The sequence below is a fragment of the Polypterus senegalus genome, chromosome 6 (genome assembly GCF_016835505.1).
Source record: "Polypterus senegalus isolate Bchr_013 chromosome 6, ASM1683550v1, whole genome shotgun sequence".
Classification (NCBI taxonomy): Eukaryota; Metazoa; Chordata; class Cladistia; order Polypteriformes; family Polypteridae; genus Polypterus; species Polypterus senegalus.
The window spans coordinates 55883244-55903638 of NC_053159.1; positions in this window are offsets into that span (position 1 = coordinate 55883244).

Sequence of the window (20395 nt, forward strand, 5' to 3'; positions counted from 1 at the left end):
GTAATGTCAATATGGATGTTGAAATCGCCAAGAGGAATGACTCTCTGTGAAAGGGAACTTAAGTGGGTTAATAATTCAGTCAGATCAAATAAAAAAGATGCATTATATTTTGGGGGACGATAGAGAACAATGAGTAAGACAGGACCTGATTTTGTTATTAGCTTAAGAGCCAGTCAAAGACAATGGGCAGTCAATTGGAATTTTTTTGATGTTTAGTTCTGTTCTAACAATTACTGCGACTCCTTCTCCTTGTCCAGGGCTGCGAGGCTCTGTGAAGTAAATATATCCAGATGGTGTTGCCTCCGTGAGACGTAAAATTGTTTGGTTTTTGTCAGGTTTATGTTAGGCAAACAATATTGAGATTGAAGTCTGTAATGAATTCTGAAAGCACCAGCACTTTGACATTAACATTAGAATCCTTAGACTCTACAAAAAAAAGTCATAATGCTGGGCCACCTTAAATTCCTTCGCACCTCAGCATCTTTGTTTTGCAAATGTGTCAATCAGCACAAGGAGCAAGTAACCTGCTATCCCATCCCCCACCAACTCAGCTAATTTCAGATGCAAAATTCTCAGAGCTCAAGCCTGTTTATCTGGGGGGTGAGGTGCCTGGAATTGCATAGGGTCAATAATATAATTATTTGGAATACATGCATCTCTTGTGTGTTCTGTGTCTACAACGATCTGGATAATGTAGGATGACAGGAATGGCGGCACAAAAAACATTGAACACATAACTAAAACTGAAACTTTTTTCATGTTATATTAATAATGACAAAATGCTGATTTATTCAATAATATAAGCAAAGAAAAGGAAATCATTGTTTCATTGCTGATGTAACTGCTTTGCTGGTGTAGAGGTAAGAACTGCTGCGTTGTAATCAAATGATTGTGGGTTAGAACCCAGGTTCCCCCCCATTTTGAGTAGTGAGCTGCTATTATTATTACTCTTATATAATAAAAACATGCATTTGATTTGAGTCTGTAACACCAGCTGTAAATTTTTGCTACTTGTAAAAGTTAGCACTTGTTTTTTTATTATTCAATTTTACTGTGTCAGTGACATTCACATGGTACAACGAACTTTCCTCTCCCTCTCTCAGTTGATGGCCTTCTCCATTCTTTTCACAAGAGCAGCAATGACCACGGTTAGTGCTGTGGTTGATGCCTGGTCAGAACTATTTGTTGTACCGGCAATCAAAGATACAATGCCTTGTGATCGCTATCATGCAGCATTTGTGCTTTGACAACAAAGACACCCATGTAGAATGTTTGAAAAACATCAGATTTGATGCAGTCTCAGACATGTGACAACATTTTGTTGAGAACTGTATTTTGAGTTACAACCCAGGGCATCATATTACTGTTGATTAGCCAGTGTTTCCAACTAAGGTCCATTCTCTTTTCTTGCAATACATCTCAACCAAGCCTGACAAATTTATCATAACGTTTTGGATTGCAGCAGATTTGGAGACAAAGTACATGTACAGTGTAGTTCCTTACTTAGGAAAAGATCCCAGTCATCTCACGACTTTTTGAAACTATGGTTTTAAGGGACCACACCTTTACCCAGACCAGCAACTACACAACTAAGGCTAGTGACTTGGCTAAACTGAGGATTCTCAAGATAATAACAAGCCATATCCCTTACAAACAGTCTTTTTCCCCAAGCAACGAAATAATAGGCAATGCAAATCAGTGATGTAAAATTAAGTGCAGATCTATTGAAAGCGAAACGAATATATATACATATATACAAGGACAGATACATGCTCAATATTATATATATATGATTCCCCACTCTCCCAAAAACACCAGTGAAATACCCTATATATATCTTATTTAGTATTAGCACACGAATATACAGTAATAAAAAAAAATACAAAGTCCTCCCTTGCCCCTAAACAATGAATGAGCACACACAGAACACAAAATAGAAAACACAGATCAAAAACAAATGGCAATTGGAATGGATATGGTATACGAGTTCAGAGTTATTAAGTCCTGAATTAAATGAATACTGGTTAAAATTTTATTTTGTTCCTTCCCGAAAAAATACAAAATGATCTCACCATGTGAGTCCTCGGCAATGCCTGAATGAAGTCTGAACCCCGAGGTTTCTCGGTACTGGCTGTCATTATGATATTCTGGATAATGAAAAATTAAATGGTAAGATGCACAATGAATGTAGGTGATGACTTGGAAAATTAATGTGAAACAATGACTCTTTTCTTCTCTCAATCTCCCTTCTCCTTCTCTCTCCTAGCTCTCCTTTCTTGGTTCTTCCCTCCTCTCGTTCAAATAACAAATATTCCGGATGTAATTGGTGGCAACAGGAAATTACAGTTTTGGGGTTGCTGTCTCCCTGTATCGTCCTTCCCCGTGTCTTTTCCAGGGACAACATTTACATACACACACACACGATAGTAAACGGGATGATGTAAACAACAAGGCACAAAAAATATCTACTGTTATGTAGCCCCGCTATATGGTCATATAACTTATGGAACTGTTTCTGGACAAAGTAATAGTAATAATAACAGCAGCTCACAACAGGAAGAACCTGGGCTTGAACCAACAACAGTTTGTTTGCAAGGCAGCAGTTTTTAGTGCTACACCAACCAAGCAGAAATGTCGGATTTGGCACACTGACACTCCTATTTCCAAAGCCATGGATAGGACTGTATATTCCTGAATATATGCTCCTGTTGAACTTTTCATTTGCAGCCCGGCAGTGACTGGCATCACACAATGCCAGTGTCTTTTAAGACTTTCCGGTCTGACCATTTACTCTGGACAAACCTTAGTATGAATGAGTTTGTCACGAGAGTATTTTAGCATAGTACAGAACAATACTTATCTGATAGTAGCCGAGAAGCAGCACAGCATAGCAGAGAAGGTGTGACCAGCGTAGATGAGCGGCAATAGCAAGCAGCAAAAGAAATCCAGTAGTAGATATTAGCAAGATGCACATAAAGACACCAGAATTTGGAAGATCCAATGTACAGCCACATACATATAATGCTCGGTATTATAGGCGTGATCGCCCCAGAGCCGCAAGCCAAGTGGGTGTAAAATCTGATCATTTCTCATTTCTTTAAGCATGTATAGAAGTAATCGAAAGCAATCCACTATATTCATTATAATCCAAAAGACAGGCCATCCCTGGCTCCTACATTGCCACGGTGCAAAGAAATGTTCAATAGACTTGAACCACAGAAAGATTAATTTGTCCCTGAGGCTGCAAACCAAGTCAAAGCAAAGACCATAAAGTTTATAAAAATAGATCCAAATCAATTCAGTTTGAGTCACATGCATCCATGAATTATATATACAAAAAAAAGCGAAAGAAGTGTAAGAAGTACAAATTTAATGCAAATTTTACTGGAAAGTATTGTTAATAAGGAGGAGTGGCAGCAACATGCGTGTGCCAGTGTCCCCTCCCTGCCAGGTACTGTCTCTGTACAGATAGCAATGGGCAAACATTTATGGGCTCTTTAATATGAAGCTCTGATGGTAATTAATGTATTTTGGTCAGATGTGGCTAATTTATCAGGTTGTATGGTTGCTAATATTCAAATGTACTTTGCATATTGTTATTATTTATTAATATCATCAATAATACATTATTTAAAGTGTAATTTAACTCCTGCTTGTCTTTTACAACACCTAATTGCCTGAGGTTATAAATGTAGAAGGGAAGGTGGGGAGAAGTTATATGGTACAATACCTTATAAACAGTGGTAAGTCTGAGATTTGAGGCATTCTGACAAAGGTTACATATTAAAAATACAAAAGGGAAAAATAGAGTTAGATTAAACAAATGCCAAACCTGCTGTTTTGGACATTGATTTCAATCGTTCAGGATACTTCTTTTCTTCTGCTTTTAACTTCTAGTATTTAATGCGTTTCTCTGCAAGTAACAAAAGCAAAGATTAATTTAAAGTCAGTCAGCCAGTCATTTTCCATCCATCTATCCATCCATTTTCCAACCTGCTGTTTCCTAACACAGGGTCACGGGGGTCTGCTGGAGCCAATCCCAGCCAGCATAGGGCGCAAGGCAGGGTGCCAGCCCACCGCAGGGCATACACACACACACCCACACACCAAGCACACACTAGGGATAATTTAGGATGTCCAATGCCCCTGACCTGCATGTCTTTGGACTGTGGGAGGAAACTGGAGCACCTGGAGGAAACCCAGGCAGACATGGGGAGAACATGCAAACTCCAGGCTGGGAGGACCTAGGAAGCAAATCCAGGTCTCCTTACTGTGAGGCAGCAGCACTACCACTGTGCCAGCATGCTGCCGTTAATTTAAAGTTTGAATATTAATTCACAGAAACCTGCCTTGTTGAATGATATAATTTGCCCAAGTGTGCCTGTTTGAGTGATTCATCATTTGTTTAGCTCTTTCAAAAGAAGTGACCGGGAAAATTGAAGGATACGGTAAATGTAACCTTGCAAGATAACCTCCTGGTCTTGCATGTTGTTTCATGTGTGAGCTGTGCTCCTTCGGTTAGAATTGTGCAGACATTTCAGGGGTAATAATAAGGTAAGCTGACCTCTGTCCCATGCTAGGGTATTAAAGCTGAGATAGCTACTGTAGCTTCAACCATATTGTTCTGTTTGATTTCTACAGCCTTTTTAAAGATAATTATGTTGGAGGTCCCAGCAGGTTATGCACTTCTTGAAGTGGCTCATGGCATTTTCAAAGTCATTCTTAAGTGTAGGTCAGTGACAGACACTTGGCCTCTTTTGAGGTATTTTGCTTTGTATTTGATCTGTAAGTCAGCAGATGCAATGACACACCCTTGGTCACAGTTATGTTTGAGATATGACTGATGAGTGAATGTCAATTAGGTAAGTACTGTGGGGTATACATGTAAATCAAGGCTAATAATTTAGGAATTTTCAGCACTAACTTGTCCACTATTATAAAAAGTCTTACTACCTTTTGTAAACATTTTCATGTGACAAAACACTGACAGTTTTTTCATCTAAACATTGAAAATACAGTATACTTTTTCAGGGAATTCTTACTTTTTTCTTTGAAGTACAGTTGAAGTCACTACTTGAACTGCGTTAATAATTGGTATGGTATTAGTTAAAGTTTTTCTATGTGTATAGTGCATTTCTACTGACAGTGTTTGCATCAAACACCGAACATCTGTTATAGCAACATTTCAGATTATTCACTTAATATGCAATATGCAAAGCCTGGGAAGCTCCTTTTGATGCTTAACTGGTTTGATTTAATTTAACAACACATGAAAGTAAAAAAAATCTAATTTTGCCATGGAAGAAAATGTAGTGACACACTTTTAATAGCTGGCTATAAAACAATATCTAAAGTTATGCACATTCAGTCCTCACATGGGAAAAATATGCAACTTCCTAACCAGACTAGCCTTCAAACCCAATGTCATACATAGTGATGTGTGACAGAAATTTTCCTCTGCAACATCCACATTAAAATATCAGTATGAATAACCTGATTAATCATCAACTTGATTGATTACATTGATTGCATGCTACATGTCTCCATCAATGCAATGATACTGCCAGCAACAAACCAATTTCTTACAGAAATAAGGCAGTCATTTTTTTCACCAGCAGTGTCAATAAATATAGCTTTTTACTGCACACTGATCCACACACTGACAAATTCAGGGATTTGTTTTATTCTATCAGTTTACACTGATTCAATACCTAGATATTATTATAATGTAAAATACAATAATAATAAAAAAGATATCACCATCAGACTTCAAAGCTTGACTTTTATTTTTTAATTTTTTTTTTTGCAAATAGCAAAGTTTCTGAGCAAATGAAATTCTTGTCCTCTTTAGTGTGTAAAAATAACAAAAAAAAAAAATTCTGTCTGAATTTGAAGCTGGGGCAGCAATTAATACTTAGCAAATCTTCCTCCAAAGGAGAATGTTGCATTTTTAAAGCACTTTTTCCTCAAAATTTGGTGAAAACTGCCACTCACTGGCAACTATTGAAACCTCTGTGTCAATTATGACCAGTGAAATCCACCAAGAAGCCACAGCTTGATGATTCCAACCAATTTCATCATCTCATTTACTGTAGTCATAGTAGGTTGCAGCTTCTTTCTGGCAATAATCCTTTAACCCATTCATCACAAAAATATTTCATATGGTGACACAACGCATCAGTGTCTTACAAAACAAATAGTGATTGTCAGTCAGTCATTTTCCAACCCGCTATATCCTAACACAGGGTCATGGGGGTCTGCAGAAGCCAATCCCAGCCAGCACAGGGCACAAGGCAGGAACAAATCCCAGGCAGGGTGCCATCCCACCAGAGGACACACACCCACACACCAAGGACAATTTAGGATAACCTGCATGTCTTTGGACTGTGGGAGGAAACCCACGCAGACACAGGGAGAACATGCAAACTCCATGTAGGGAGGACCTGGGAAGCGAACCCAGGTCTCCTTACTGTGAGGCAGCAGTGCAGCGCTACCAATGTGCTGCCATACCGCCCAACAGTGATTGTCACTCATTTAATTTCAACCCTTATTTCAGCTGGTGTAGCTGCATCAAGGCTTTAAAAAGTTTAAAATACAATAAGACAAAAACGCCACCACAGTATGATAGAACCTATACAGTTAATATGAAACAAGGCTTAGTTGCATTGCTGAGGCATAGAAAATGCAGAAAAAGTGGCTTGTCTACTTATATATTTGACAACTAGCATAAAATAATGGGTGGACTAGTGGAAACCAGAACTTGGAAGTGGTTCCATCCCCCATGAGCTAGGAGGCAGTGGGAACCCAGTCGGGACACTTGCAGGGGTGCTAGTGAAATGGAATCCAGATGTGTAGCCCTGTAGGGGACCCCTGGGATCGATAAAGGGCACTGCTGGGGGAGGACTATTCTACTTCGTCTATGGCCCAGAAGTGCTTCCTAGAGGAGACAGAATGGCACCAGAAGCATTCCCAGATCTGGCATAAAAGGAAGCCTGATGCCACATATGGACAAGTCAGAGTCAGGAGGCAGTGGGCAAAACTCAGCAGGGTGGGAGAAGGAGGAGCAATTGGTGATTTTTTGTTCAATTTTTGTATTGGTGGCTTATTATTGTACAGGTGACTGTGAAACATGCTTTGGTGGAATAAAAAAGTCCTTTATTTTATTTGCTCAATGTGTACTGCTTTACTTTCTGGCACCCCATGTGATTACAAATGCAATGTAGTCTTTCTGCTATTTCTTTTTGTTCTATTGTTTAGCTTTTAAGGACTTACTACAGTAACAATAATTTAATCTTACCAAATCTTAAAATTAGTCCAAGAATATAACACATTGTACTGTGCAACCATTCATTCAACAACAAATAAACCAAATCATATAAACCAAGCCTTGAAAAATTAAACGTACACTATGATTCAGTATCTTAAACTGCTTTTGGCAGCTGTAACTTAAAGTTAATATTCAACATTCAGTTTCTTTCATTGTATTGAATTATGCACAGCTCATTTCCACATTATGTCAATGGGGTTGAGATCTAAAAACTGGACTTTGGTGTAAACCTTAATAATGTTTTTTTCATTAGCAATTTATTGGAAAATTTTCTGGTATGATTACATTGTTGTCCTTTTGAGTAAACCATTTTTGGCCAGACTTTGGTGGTTAGACAAAAAGGCTCATACTTTGCCATGGATACCTCTTACATGAAGAGGAGGTTATAGTGGCTGCAAAGACTACACCAAACCTTCACCACTGTTGCCTAAAAGTTGACATTTGGTTCTTGTGGTTGATGCACTGTGTTTGGTTTTGGCTGAATATGTAAATATGCGATTGTGCATCGAGTATCATCTGTCCAGAGGATGTTATTCCAGGAGCCTTAGGATTATTCATATGAAAACCTTCTTTTGAGGCTTTCTACTGGGCTCCCTTTCATGAAAACCAAAAAAAAAGAAGAACTCTGTTGACTAAAGTGAGTAAGAAGACATCTGACTGTGAGGGTATTTCACCTCTACAACATGCTCATTCTTTTTGAGCCAAAAAGTTTCTCATTCTTTTCTTCTGGTGGAATTAACATAACTCTAACATATTGGTTGAGGTCTGCAGAACCAGTGATGTAGCTGTTGGTTTCTCCGTGAATTTGCTGAGCATACAGTATATTTGGAGCTATATTTCACACACAATAATGTTGCACAAGGCTGTAAATGATTCAGCATTTCTGGGAACACCATCCCCATTAGCAATTTGTAGCATGTCAGTGGCTCACAATTTAATAGGAAATTTTCGTTTGTTTCTTTGTTTTTTCAAATTTTTAAATGTACGAGGGACGTTTAAAATGTTTGCAGACTTTTTAAACTGTATTTGTTAAGAATTTCAAAAACAAATTACACCACTTTTTTACATAGTCACCTTCATTTGCTATGTAATTTTCCCAGCATTGCACCCATTGTTTAATGTGCAATTACTACTTCTTCTGCCTTCACTGTTTCCAACGAAAATATAACAGTGCAGAAACTTTTTAAACATCCCTCGTATATTACCTTAAGAGGTTTTGAAAGAGTAACTGTCACTCCCAAAAAAAGACACATACATTATGGAGAAAATAATAGAAAAGTATTAAAAAAATATTTAATTGCTTCATTTCTGGGAGAGAAGATGTTAATGATACTTCATGCCACTTCCTGTGCATGTACTCTGTGATTTCTGAGAAAGAATGGCTTTGACTGTTCTAATTATAAACTTAACATATCTTTAAAGTACACCATTTGTTATAGCAATTTAAAATCAGAGTTACTTCTGTATTATAGTGATATTTTATACATATATTTTAACATCTCTTGTATTTTTAGAAGAATTGTTTTAAAATGTCCAGTAAAAATATCATGTTTAATTTAAATGAAAACATTGTAACTTGCAGTGGGCTGGCGCCCTCCCCAGGATTTGTTCCTGTCTTGCGCCCTGTGTTGGTTGGGATTGGCTCCAGCAGACCCGTGACCATGTGTTTGGATATAGCAGGTTGGATAATGTATGGATGGATGGACGGACATTGTAACTTTCTACCTTAAAATTTGGAGACCAAACAACCTGGTTTCAGAATAAATTACTGATAGCTTTATAGCAGTAATTTGGCTTCCATCATTAAAGCACAATTCTAGAAGACAAAATCTGCACATTAAAAGTAAAAGTAATATATTTACCAACTAGCAAAATACCCGCGCTTCGCAGCAGCAAAGTACTGCCTTGAAATATTTATTAAGAAGAAAATTGAACCTTTTTAAACTGAGGGAAAATATACCAATAATTATTTGTTAAGGATCTCTTTGTATACCACATTGTCAGCTCGGCCCTCCGGTTGTAATATGACCAAGCTGTGCACTGAGCTTACTCTTGAGCATGCAACGTACAGTTGGCCAAGTGAAATGTAATCTTGTTTCAAATCTCACAGGTTGGATTGCTGCTGTCATAATCGGTTTGAGTTTCATGGTTTGTTTCAATTACGACAGTATTTGCAGGACTTGTGTTGAAGTGACATTCGGCATCTGTCAAGCGTTGTAAGCATACAACTGGTTTCATTGATAACTTCACATCCAGCTTTTGAGAGTTTAAACATTCATAAACATCAAAGTGTCCATTACTGAAATCGTCACCTGTGAATCTAAGATGTTTAAGAGGCATTGGCAGTTGTCCAAAGGTGTAAAATATTTGGCTATTTCGGTACACTTGAAAGCAACAACCAAACAATTCAGTGGCAGCCATCAACTCACATGCAGAACCATAGGTGAAGGGCTTAAGCATTCCACTCTTATAGTGCTCCTGTGTAGTATAATTATCTCCTGTACCGTCATCAGCCCACACCTTGAGCCTGACCCAGTCATTCAATACATGACACAATGTTCCTCCGGATATCAAGAGTGAGCCTGATATGGCCGTGCAATATGTAACAAAGAGAATGGAAAAGGCAGGTGCCCACTCCAGGCATGGAAACCACTCTGTAAGTGACAGTTCTTTGATCGATGGTGATCACCTCGATAGACATGAAAATATGGGTATGGTTTGGAACGATAAAGGAAACCTAAACAATGTAAAGTAAGTCTAAAATACCTACACAATAACTATAATCGTAATAAACGAACAAAAAAACATAGGAGAAGCCGTGGATTAAATTAAAAGGCTGTAGTTATCAGCATGGAGACGTGAATCCCGTGGCAAAGCAAGGAAGAGATTGTAGAGACTGGAGTGACGGACGGCCTTATATAGGCAGGCAGCCAACAACGTGGGAGGCGTTTGGATGGGGGACCCAATGCCACCTCACACGGTGACCGAGCTGCAGGATATGGACGTATATATGTACATAAGTAGGATTCAGTTAACGTTGGGAAGCCGCATGCCAAATTTTGTGAAGATGGGGCCATAAATAAGAAAGTTCAACATGGCGGACGTTGTCGACCGTTTAGGCTGTTACGGGTAGAATTTCGAAATTAAACCTGCTTAACTTTTGTAAGTAAGCTGTAAGGAATGAGCCTGCCAAATTTCAGCCTTCTACCTACACGGAAAGTTGGAGAATTAATGATGTTGGAAAGTTCAATATGGCAGCCGACAGTGGCGTCATACCACCGAAATAAGTAAGTACATCGGTTTCGGTTAGCACAGGGAAGCCGCCTACCAAATTTTGTCAAGATGGGGTCAGCCTTCTACCCACATGGGAAGTTGGAGAATTAGTTACGTTGGAAAGTTCAACATGGCGGACGTTGTCGACCGTTATGACCATTACTTGTAAAATTTCTAAATGAAACCTGCTTAACTTTTGCAAGTAACCTGTAAGGAATAAGCCTGCCAAATTTCAGCCTTCTACCCACACGGGAAGTTGGAGAATTAGTGATGAGTCTGTGAGTGAGTGAGTGAGTGAGTGAGAGAGTGAGTGAGTGAGTCAGTCAGTCAGTCAGTCAGTCAGTCAGTGAGTAGGTGAGTGAGGGCTTTGCCTTTTATTAGAATAGATTTATAATACCTGCCATTATATTAATACTAGCAAAATACCCGCGCTTCGCAGCGGAGAAGTAGTGTGTTAAAGAAGTTATGAAAAAGAAAAGCAAACATTTTAAAAATAACGTAAGATGATTGTTAATGTAATTGTTTTGTCATTGATATGAGTGTTGTTGTCATATCTATCTATTTATATATATATATATTTATATATCTGTAAATATATATATATATATATATATATATATATATATATATATATATAGCAAAATACCTGCATTGGCAGGAGAAGTAAAAAGAAAAGGAAACATTTTAATAATAACGTAACATGAGTGACAATGTAATTGTTTTGTCATTGTCATGAGTGTTGCTGGTATATATATATATATATATATATATATATATATATATATATATATACTAGTAAAATACCAGCCGCAGCTGAGAAGTAGTGTGTTAAAGAAGCAATGAAAAGAAAAGGAAACATTTTGAAAATAACGTAACATGATTGTCAATGTAATTGTTTTGTCACTGTTGTGAGTGATGAGTGTTGTTGTCATATATATATATATATATTTACACACACACACATAAACATATATATATATACATATATATATCTACATATATACACATACATATACACACACACACATAAATACATACACACATACATACATACACACACATATATACACACAAATACATATATATATATACATACACACACACATATATAAACATATATATATACATATACATACATATCTACATATATACACACACAGCTATTTCAGATCAGTGCAATACGCTGCTTGTTAAAACGGATAACTCCCGCTCTTACGTGCAAGTCTGCGTGGATATTATGAACTATCAGATTTGTTCAAGTTCTATTTAAATTTTAAATAGAAGGAATTTTTATTTAGTCGACAGAAATATCTTTGGTAGGAATGGTAAAACAGACAGGAATATTATTTGTGAATAAATCAACTCAAACCTTAAACAACTTATAATATTTTGCTCTCCATAAAAATTTATCCTGTCTAAATTATACAAGTTAGAAATAAAGTAAACGTTAAAAGAACAAACATTCACATTTCTTTACTCTTATGTAATTTTATATAAAAATAAACTTAGATTTTAAATATCCCAAAAGATTTTGCTCTCCATAAAAATATATCCTGTCAAAATGATACAAATTCAAATATGAACATGCTGCATAACAAAACCTAGAAATATAAATGAAATGTGTTCTTTCAGCAATAACAAATCAAATCATTCAGTTTTCTTTGCTCATATGTCATTTTAGAGCTGGACGCCTGGCATCTTTTTTTGGCCACAGGTTCGTTTATGTTTGGTGTGAGGTTCTGTGTTGTGGAGATTCTCAGGATGGATTGCAGGTGCTCATCAGTGAGGCGACTCCTGTGTGCTGTTTTGTTAGTCTTTATCACTGAGAAGAGCTTCTCACACAGATATGTGCTACCAAACATGCACAAGGTTCGAGCCGCATGTAGACGGACTTTTTGTTCTTCAAAGTCACCAAAGCGCCGTGCAAACTCAGTGCGCTCAGTTTATCAGCAAAGTGCGATTTGGGAACACCGTAGTGACGACTTGGTTTAACATTACTTGGCAACAGGGAAAGTGGGGCAAGTGCACTGGTGCATTTGTGTCTCCCATAAAAGCAGCTTCACTTGAAATCACTTTGTGATTGTGCACGGGTTAAAACGTCCGCTGAAGTGTCAGATTCTTATTTAATTATGCTGCTTTCTGTATCTTCTGCATTGCATTCAGGTTAACCTGATGTTTTGTCTCATAGTGCCGTCTTAGATTAAATTCTGTAATTACAGCCACATTAGCTCCACAAATGAGACACACGGGTTCAGTAAACATATACTCAGCCTCCCATCGGTTTTAAAGGCTCTATTTTCAGAATCAACTTTTCTCTTCAGCATCGTGTGAGCTAGCTTCGCAATAACTTGATTAACTCGGTAAGTGTTGCAAGGCAGCTGAAGCGCTGCATTATGGGATCTGTAGTTTATTGTGTTACCAGCGCTTCATATACCCGGCTTTAATAACAATAATACAGTATATAAAATGATCTCGGGGCGGATATAATTACACGCCGGGTCGGATGTGGCCCATGCCCTTGAGTTTGACACATATGGACTAAATAGAACTTGAAAAGATATATTTTTCAAATGTGATCGCGCAATTCAGATAGAGTTGACGCACTACAGCCTGCATGCCTCAATAAGTCATCCTCCCTCGCTCTTACTTTTTACCGCTCATCTAATGAATACACTGAGTATGGCTTTACCAAAACAATCATTGATGGCGAATAAAGTATCCATTATTCGAGTATGTAGATCGGGTTATATATATATATATATATATATATACCCGCGTATCGCAGCGAGAAGTAGTGTGTTAAAAAGCTAGAAAAGAAAAGGGAACATTTTAAAAATAACGTAACATGACTGTCAATATACAGTATTTGTTTTGTGAGTGTTACTGAGTGTTGCTGTCATCAAGGATTTGATTATCATTATTTCTTTCAATCAGGTTCGTATTTGTAGGATGTGTTGTGTTCAAGTTACATTCCGTGTTTGTCAATCGTTGTAAAGATGACAGGTTTCATTCATCGATTCGTTTCTTACTGCATCAATAAACAGCTCGTCTTCTTCTTTATCTGAGACCTGACACACTGCATGCACGGTTTTTTTACACTGTCTTCCTTTAGCGGGACATTGACTTTTTCCAACGTGTGCTTTGTTTTTTGATTTATGAATATGCTTGTATGTATCAACGCTTCATATTTTTGCTGCCTTTTCAATTGTGTAATCGGTTTTGTTCAGCTCTTTGGAACTGTTGCTTTTATCTGTGCACTGCGCCAGTTCACGTGAGCCGCTCGGTGTACATGCATCGAAGGTTCCCAGCTGTGCTGGTGCCATCTCGTGCTATGTCCATGGCTGTATTTAATGTTACCTTAGTCCTGGCACTTAAAACTTTCTCTCGAGTTTCGCTGAGTTTGTACCAAACACCACCCTGACCATCTCATCTTCCTCTGCATAAGCACAGTCCTTAACCCGTGAATATTTAGTGGGAGTTTGCTATTGGATTGCCGCTGACGGACGGCCTTATATGGGCAGGCACTAAATTACAAACGCCAGCGCAGCCTGTCTATGAACTTAATTTAAAGTGTAGGTTTACATCGTGCTTTGTTTCAAGTAGCAGAACTCATGAATATGGTTGTATATGTCACTCGCCGCTTCTTATTGTTTCGCTGCCTTCTCAATTATATAATGCATGTTTTCTTCAGCGCTTTTTAGGTCTTCCTGGTTTTCTATGTACTGCGTGATTACGTGGGAGGCGTGATGATGTCACACGAAACTCCCCACGGCGTTGAAGCTCATCTCCATTACAGTAAATGGAGAAAACTGCTTCCAGTTATGACCATTACGCGTAGAATTTCGATATAAAACCTGCCCAACTTTTGTAAGGAAGCTGTAAGGAATGAACCTGCCAAATTTCAGCCTTCCACACACACGGGAAGTTGGAGAATTAGTGATGAGTGAGTGAGTGAGTGAGGGCTTTGCTTTTTATTAGTATAGATATATATATATACATATATATACACACACAGACACATATATAAACATATATATATAAATATATATATATATATATACTGTATATACACACACACATATATATACATACATACATATACATATCTACATATATACTGTATATACACATATATATATATACAAATCTACATATATATATCCACATATATATATATTAGGTGGGACTCGATTAAAAAATTAATCCAATTAATTAGAGGCTGTGTAAGAATTAATCTTGATTAATCGTATGTAATCGCACAAGTAAATTTGCCCCAAATCGCAAATGTTTTTTTTAATTTAAAAGTGTTTTAGTGGGCGACAGAATCAAATAATAGACATGGACATGAATATTGTAAACTGAAGCTGTTTTAATTTCTGAAAAAAAGCCTTTAAACTGCATTTGAATTCAAAACAGAAACAAAAATATCATCCCTGGTTAAAATTGGGCAGACTTAAAAATAAAGTGGTAGTTTAAGTACTTTAAGTAGATTTTCAGAATAGTATTGTCTTTAAATAATAATAACCAAAATTTCAACATAAAGTGCAGTTTTTCTTCTTAAAAAAATAAGTCAGAAACATAAAAGGTAATTTGACTAACTTAATCTTTAAACTCTGAGTAACTTAGCCAAAATTATTTTGTACATTAGGCTAAAACAGTGTGATCATTGAACATTTTGTAATTAGATGTAATTAGAATTACTAACGGTCACGGAAGTCCAATGATCCCCAGTAAGAGCCACAAAGTCCGCTTTCTGTAATGCATCTAATTTTGCTTGCTTTTCAGTGTGCACAAAACCATGCTTTTATCAAGGTTTTCGCTCGGTAGTCGAAATGATCAGTCGTAGGAACGCTTTATTCCGACTCTAACATTTTTGTAGCTGTGATGTGTGCATCAGTGTAATGGATGTACCAGGAAATCATGCATTGACAAAAGTTCCCGTTTGCTTGGAATTGAAAGTGTGATTAAATGCGTTATTTTTTTAACGCGTTATGGAGTACATGCATCGAAGCTTCTCAGCTGTGCTTGTGCTAATAAAGGGAAACATTTTAAAAATAACGTAACATGATTCTGCGTTAACCGAATATTTTTTCATACGTCCCAAACCAAGGAGATGCGAAGGTAAAATGAATCGGGTAGCTCGCGTACATACTCAGTGCATCCCTCTCGGGAATCGAACCTCGAATGTCGGCATTAGAGGCTTAAGACTCTACAATTAGCCACAGCGTGTGGCTTGTCTATGTGAGAGTATGTACTGTAGATCGGGGTATATATATACATTTATATATATATACCGCGTATCGCAGTGGAGAAGTAGAAGTTATGAAAAGAAAAGGGAACATTTTAAAAATAACGTAACATGATTGTCAATATACAGTAATTGTTTTGTGAGTGTTATTGAATGTTGCTGTCATCAAGGATTTGATTATCATTATTTGTTTCAATCAGGGTCGTATTTGTAGGATGTGTTGTGTTCAAGTTACATTCCGTGTTTGTCAATCATTGTAAAGATAAGAGTTTCATTCATCGATTAGTTTCTTACTGCATCAATAAACAGCTCGTCTTCCTCTTTATCTGAGATGTGACAAACTGCTTGCACGGTTTTTTTTTTACACTGTCTTCCTTTAGCGGGACATTCACTTTTTCCACCGTCTGCTTTGTTTCCGCAGTAGCTGCACTTATGAATATGATTCTATGTATCAGACGCTTTACATTTTTTTGCTGCCTTCTCAATTGTGTAATTCGGCTTTTGTTCAGCACTCTTTGGAACTGTTGCTTTTTGTCTGTGCACTGCATCAGTTCACGTGAGCCGCTTGGTGTTCTTGCATCGAAGGTTCCCAGCTGTGCTGGTGCCATCTCATGTAATGTCAGCTAAGACCCGGCACTTAAAAGTTTCTCTCGCAGTTTCAATGAGTTTGTGCCAAACACCACCCTGACCATCTCATCTTCCTCTGCATAAGCACAGTCCTTCACACGTGAATATTTACCGGCAGTGTTTGTATTGGATTGCCGCTGATGGACGGCCTTATATGGGCAGGCACTAAATTACAAACGCTAGTGGCAGCCTGTCTATGAACTTAATTTAATATAAACTTACGGTTCACGCCGTGCTTTGTTTTCGCAGTAGCTGTACTTATGAATATGCTTGTATGCATCATTTGCTTCATAATGTTTTTCTGCCTTCTCAATTGTGAAATGGCGTTTTGTGCTCATCGCTGTTTGGAGTTCTTCCTTGTTCTCTACGTACTTACGTAGGAGGCGTGATGATGTCACACGAAACCCCGCCCCACGGCCATCTCCAACTCAACTCCATTACATTATATGTAGAAAAATAGGTTCCAGTTATGACCCTTACGCGTAGAATTTCGAAATGAAACCTGCCCAACTTTTGTAAGTAAGCTGTAAGGAATAAGCCTGCCAAATTTCAGCCTTCTACCTACACGGGAAGTTGGAGAATTAGTGATGAGTGAGTGAGTGAGTGAGTGAGTGAGGGCTTTGCCTTTTATTAGTATAGATTCATCTTACTCTTTTTTGGGTGTTCCCATATCTTTTGGACCATTGCATTTTGGGAACAACCCACAATACCCCACCCCACAAGCTGTTCTCAGGATGCTTTGACCCAGTCATCTAGAAATCACTTGGCCCTGTCAAAGTTGCTCAGAACCTTACACTTGTCAGTTTTTCCTTCTTCCAACACATCAACTTCAAGAACTGAGTGTTCACTTGGTGTCTAATACATCCCACCACTTGACAGGAACCATTGTAATGAGATTCTTCTTTTTCTTCTTTTTTTTTTTGTTGCTCCCATTAGGTATTGCCACAGCGAATAATCTTTTTCCATATCTACCTGTCCTCTGCATCTTACACTATCACACCCACCACCTGCATGTCTTCTCTTACCACAATTCATAAACCTCCTCTTAGGCCTACCTCTTTTCCTCTTTCCTGGCAGCTCCATCCCTCACATCCTTCTCCCAACATTTTAGACATTATGAGGAAGTAGTTGGGGGTTGGAGACCACAGATATAGTGTCATCAAGAGGGAGGACACTGGAAGGTATAGTGGTCATGTACGGCAGAGCTAGCAGTAGTGAGCCTGAAACCCCCTTAATTTGCACACTGGTAGCTGGCAGTGTTTTGTGCTGTAGTGACAAGTGTGAATCAAAACTGTTAAAACAGTGTTTCCCAAATTTGGTCCTGGGGACCCACTAAGGCTACAGGTTTTTGTTCCAACCAGCTTCTGTTTTTAATTGGACTGCTGTGAACTGTTATTTCCCAAGTATGGGAATAATGTATTTTGTTCTTTTTAACAATATTTACCTTTTGATTTTCATTCTTCTTTTCCAGTTGTTCTAATTGTTTAATTAATCCATTATTTACTAATTAATGGGTCTGACACTAAAGTATTTGCAGCCTTTCAGTGTTGTTTGCCTGAGTGTCTGCTCTGCTCATTTTTAATTGGCATTAATAAGATACAACAAAGGGGGGAAACTGCACAAGAAAAGGGCAAAATAAAATTAAATCAACAAAAGAGAGTTAAGCATTTAAATCTATAGGAAAAGCAGACATATTTCAAAATGTCCTATAAATGTAAAAATCACACTGCTGTGCTTTTCTGAATATAGAATAAGGGAAAAAAATACCAGCTAATTAAATGAAATCAGTGTTATGAGGTGTTGTCACTGATTATGAATCTGGATGGAACAAAAACCTGCAGCCACAGGGGGTCCCCAGGACAAAGTTTGGAAAACACTGTTTTAAAGAATTCCTTCAGTCGGCTTTCTTCCATTCCCACAATGATTTTACAGCCTTACTGTAACCAGTGACAGACCTCTTCCTGTTCCACACTTCCTTCACAGTGTTATGTACTTGCACTCCATCTTGTCTCAGTAGCGAACTTTCCACTCCCTGAACTGCCTCCTCAGTTCTGACTGCACTCACTTAAGCTTCGTCTTATCACCAGACATCAAGGCGCTCTTCCTCTTCTTTAGTAGGGCCTTCAAGTCCTTTGTGATCCATGGTTTGTTTGTTGTTGGGAATACAGCACATTGTCTTTGTGGGAACTGTATTCTTCGCACAAAACTTGGAAACTGTAACACAGTGGCTCAGTCCCCTAATGCTCTCACCATGTGACTCACAAAGGATACCCCAGTTAGTTTTTTCAAAGTCATCCGGCAGTGCCTCCCTTGTTCATACCTGCACTTGGGTTACATGTGAGTATGAGCTGAACAGAGATGTCGTCTCACCTGCCCAGTGGTGGCAAAGCAACAAAGTAATATGCTTCTTTAACACTGGCATATACAAGTTCAGCGTTTGATTATCTTTTGTTGCACAGTCCACAAACTGATAAAAATTGGTGAGGATGGAAGAGAGAAATTCATGAATAAGTACCCAGAAATTATAATAAAAGCTCTGATGTGATCAGTGATAAGTTTGCTAACCACAGAATATACTGTCTCTGGTATTATTGACACATCTGCCTTTGGGGACTTGTGATTTGGCATACAGTGGTGTGAAAAACTATTTGCCCCCTTCCTGATTTCTTATTCTTTTGCATGTTTGTCACACAAAATGTTTCTGAGCATCAAACACATTTAACCATTAGTCAAATATAACACAAGTAAACACAAAATGCAGTTTTTAAATGATGGTTTTTATTATTTAGGGAGAAAAAATCCAAACCTACATGGCCCTGTGTGAAAAAGTAATTGCCCCCTGAACCTAATAACTGGTTGGGCCACCCTTAGCAGCAATAACTGCAATCAAGCGTTTGCGATAACTTGCAATGAGTCTTTTACAGCGCTCTGGAGGAATTTTGGCCCACTCATCTTTGCAGAATTGCTGTAATTCAGCTTTATTGGAGGGTTTTCTAGCATGAACCGCCTTTTTAAGGTCATGCCATAGCATCTCAATTGGATTCAGGTCAGGACTTTGACTAGGCCACTCCAAAGTCTTCATTTTGTTTTTCTTCAGCCATTCAGAGGTGGATTTGCTGGTGTGTTTTGGGTCATTGTCCTGTTGCAGCACCCAAGATCGCTTCAGCTTGAGTTGACGAACAGATGGCCGGACATTCTTCTTCAGGAATTTTTGGTAGACAGTAGAATTCATGGTTCCATCTATAACAGCAAGCCTTCCAGGTCCTGAAGCAGCAAAAAACCCCCAGACCATCACACTACCACCACCATATTTTACTGTTGGTATGATGTTCTTTTTCTGAAATGCTGTGTTCCTTTTATGCCAGATGTAACGGGACATTTGCCTTCCAAAAGTTCAACTTTGTCTCATCAGTCCACAAGGTATTTTCCCAAAAGTCTTGGCAATCATTGAGATGTTTCTTAGCAAAATTGAGACGAGCCCTAATGTTCTTTTTGCTTAACAGTGCTTTGAGTCTTGGAAATCTGCCATGCAGGCCATTTTTGCGCAGTCTCTTTCTTATGGTGGAGTCGCTTTAGAAATGGCTTTATAACCTTTACCAGACTGATCGATCTCAATTACTTCTGTTCTCATTTGTTCCTGAATTTCTTTGGATCTTGGCATGATGTCTAGCTTTTGAGGTGCTTTTGGTCTACTTCTCTGTGTCAGGCAGCTCCTATTTAAGTGATTTCTTGATTGAAACAGGTGTGGCAGTAATCAGGCCTGGGGGTGGCTACAGAAATTGAACTCAGGTGTGATACACCACAGTTAGGTGATTTTTTAACAAGGGGCAATTACTTTTCACACAGGGCCATGTAGGTTTGGATTTTTTTTCTCCCTAAATAATAAAAACCATCATTTCAAAATTGCATTTTGTGTTTAC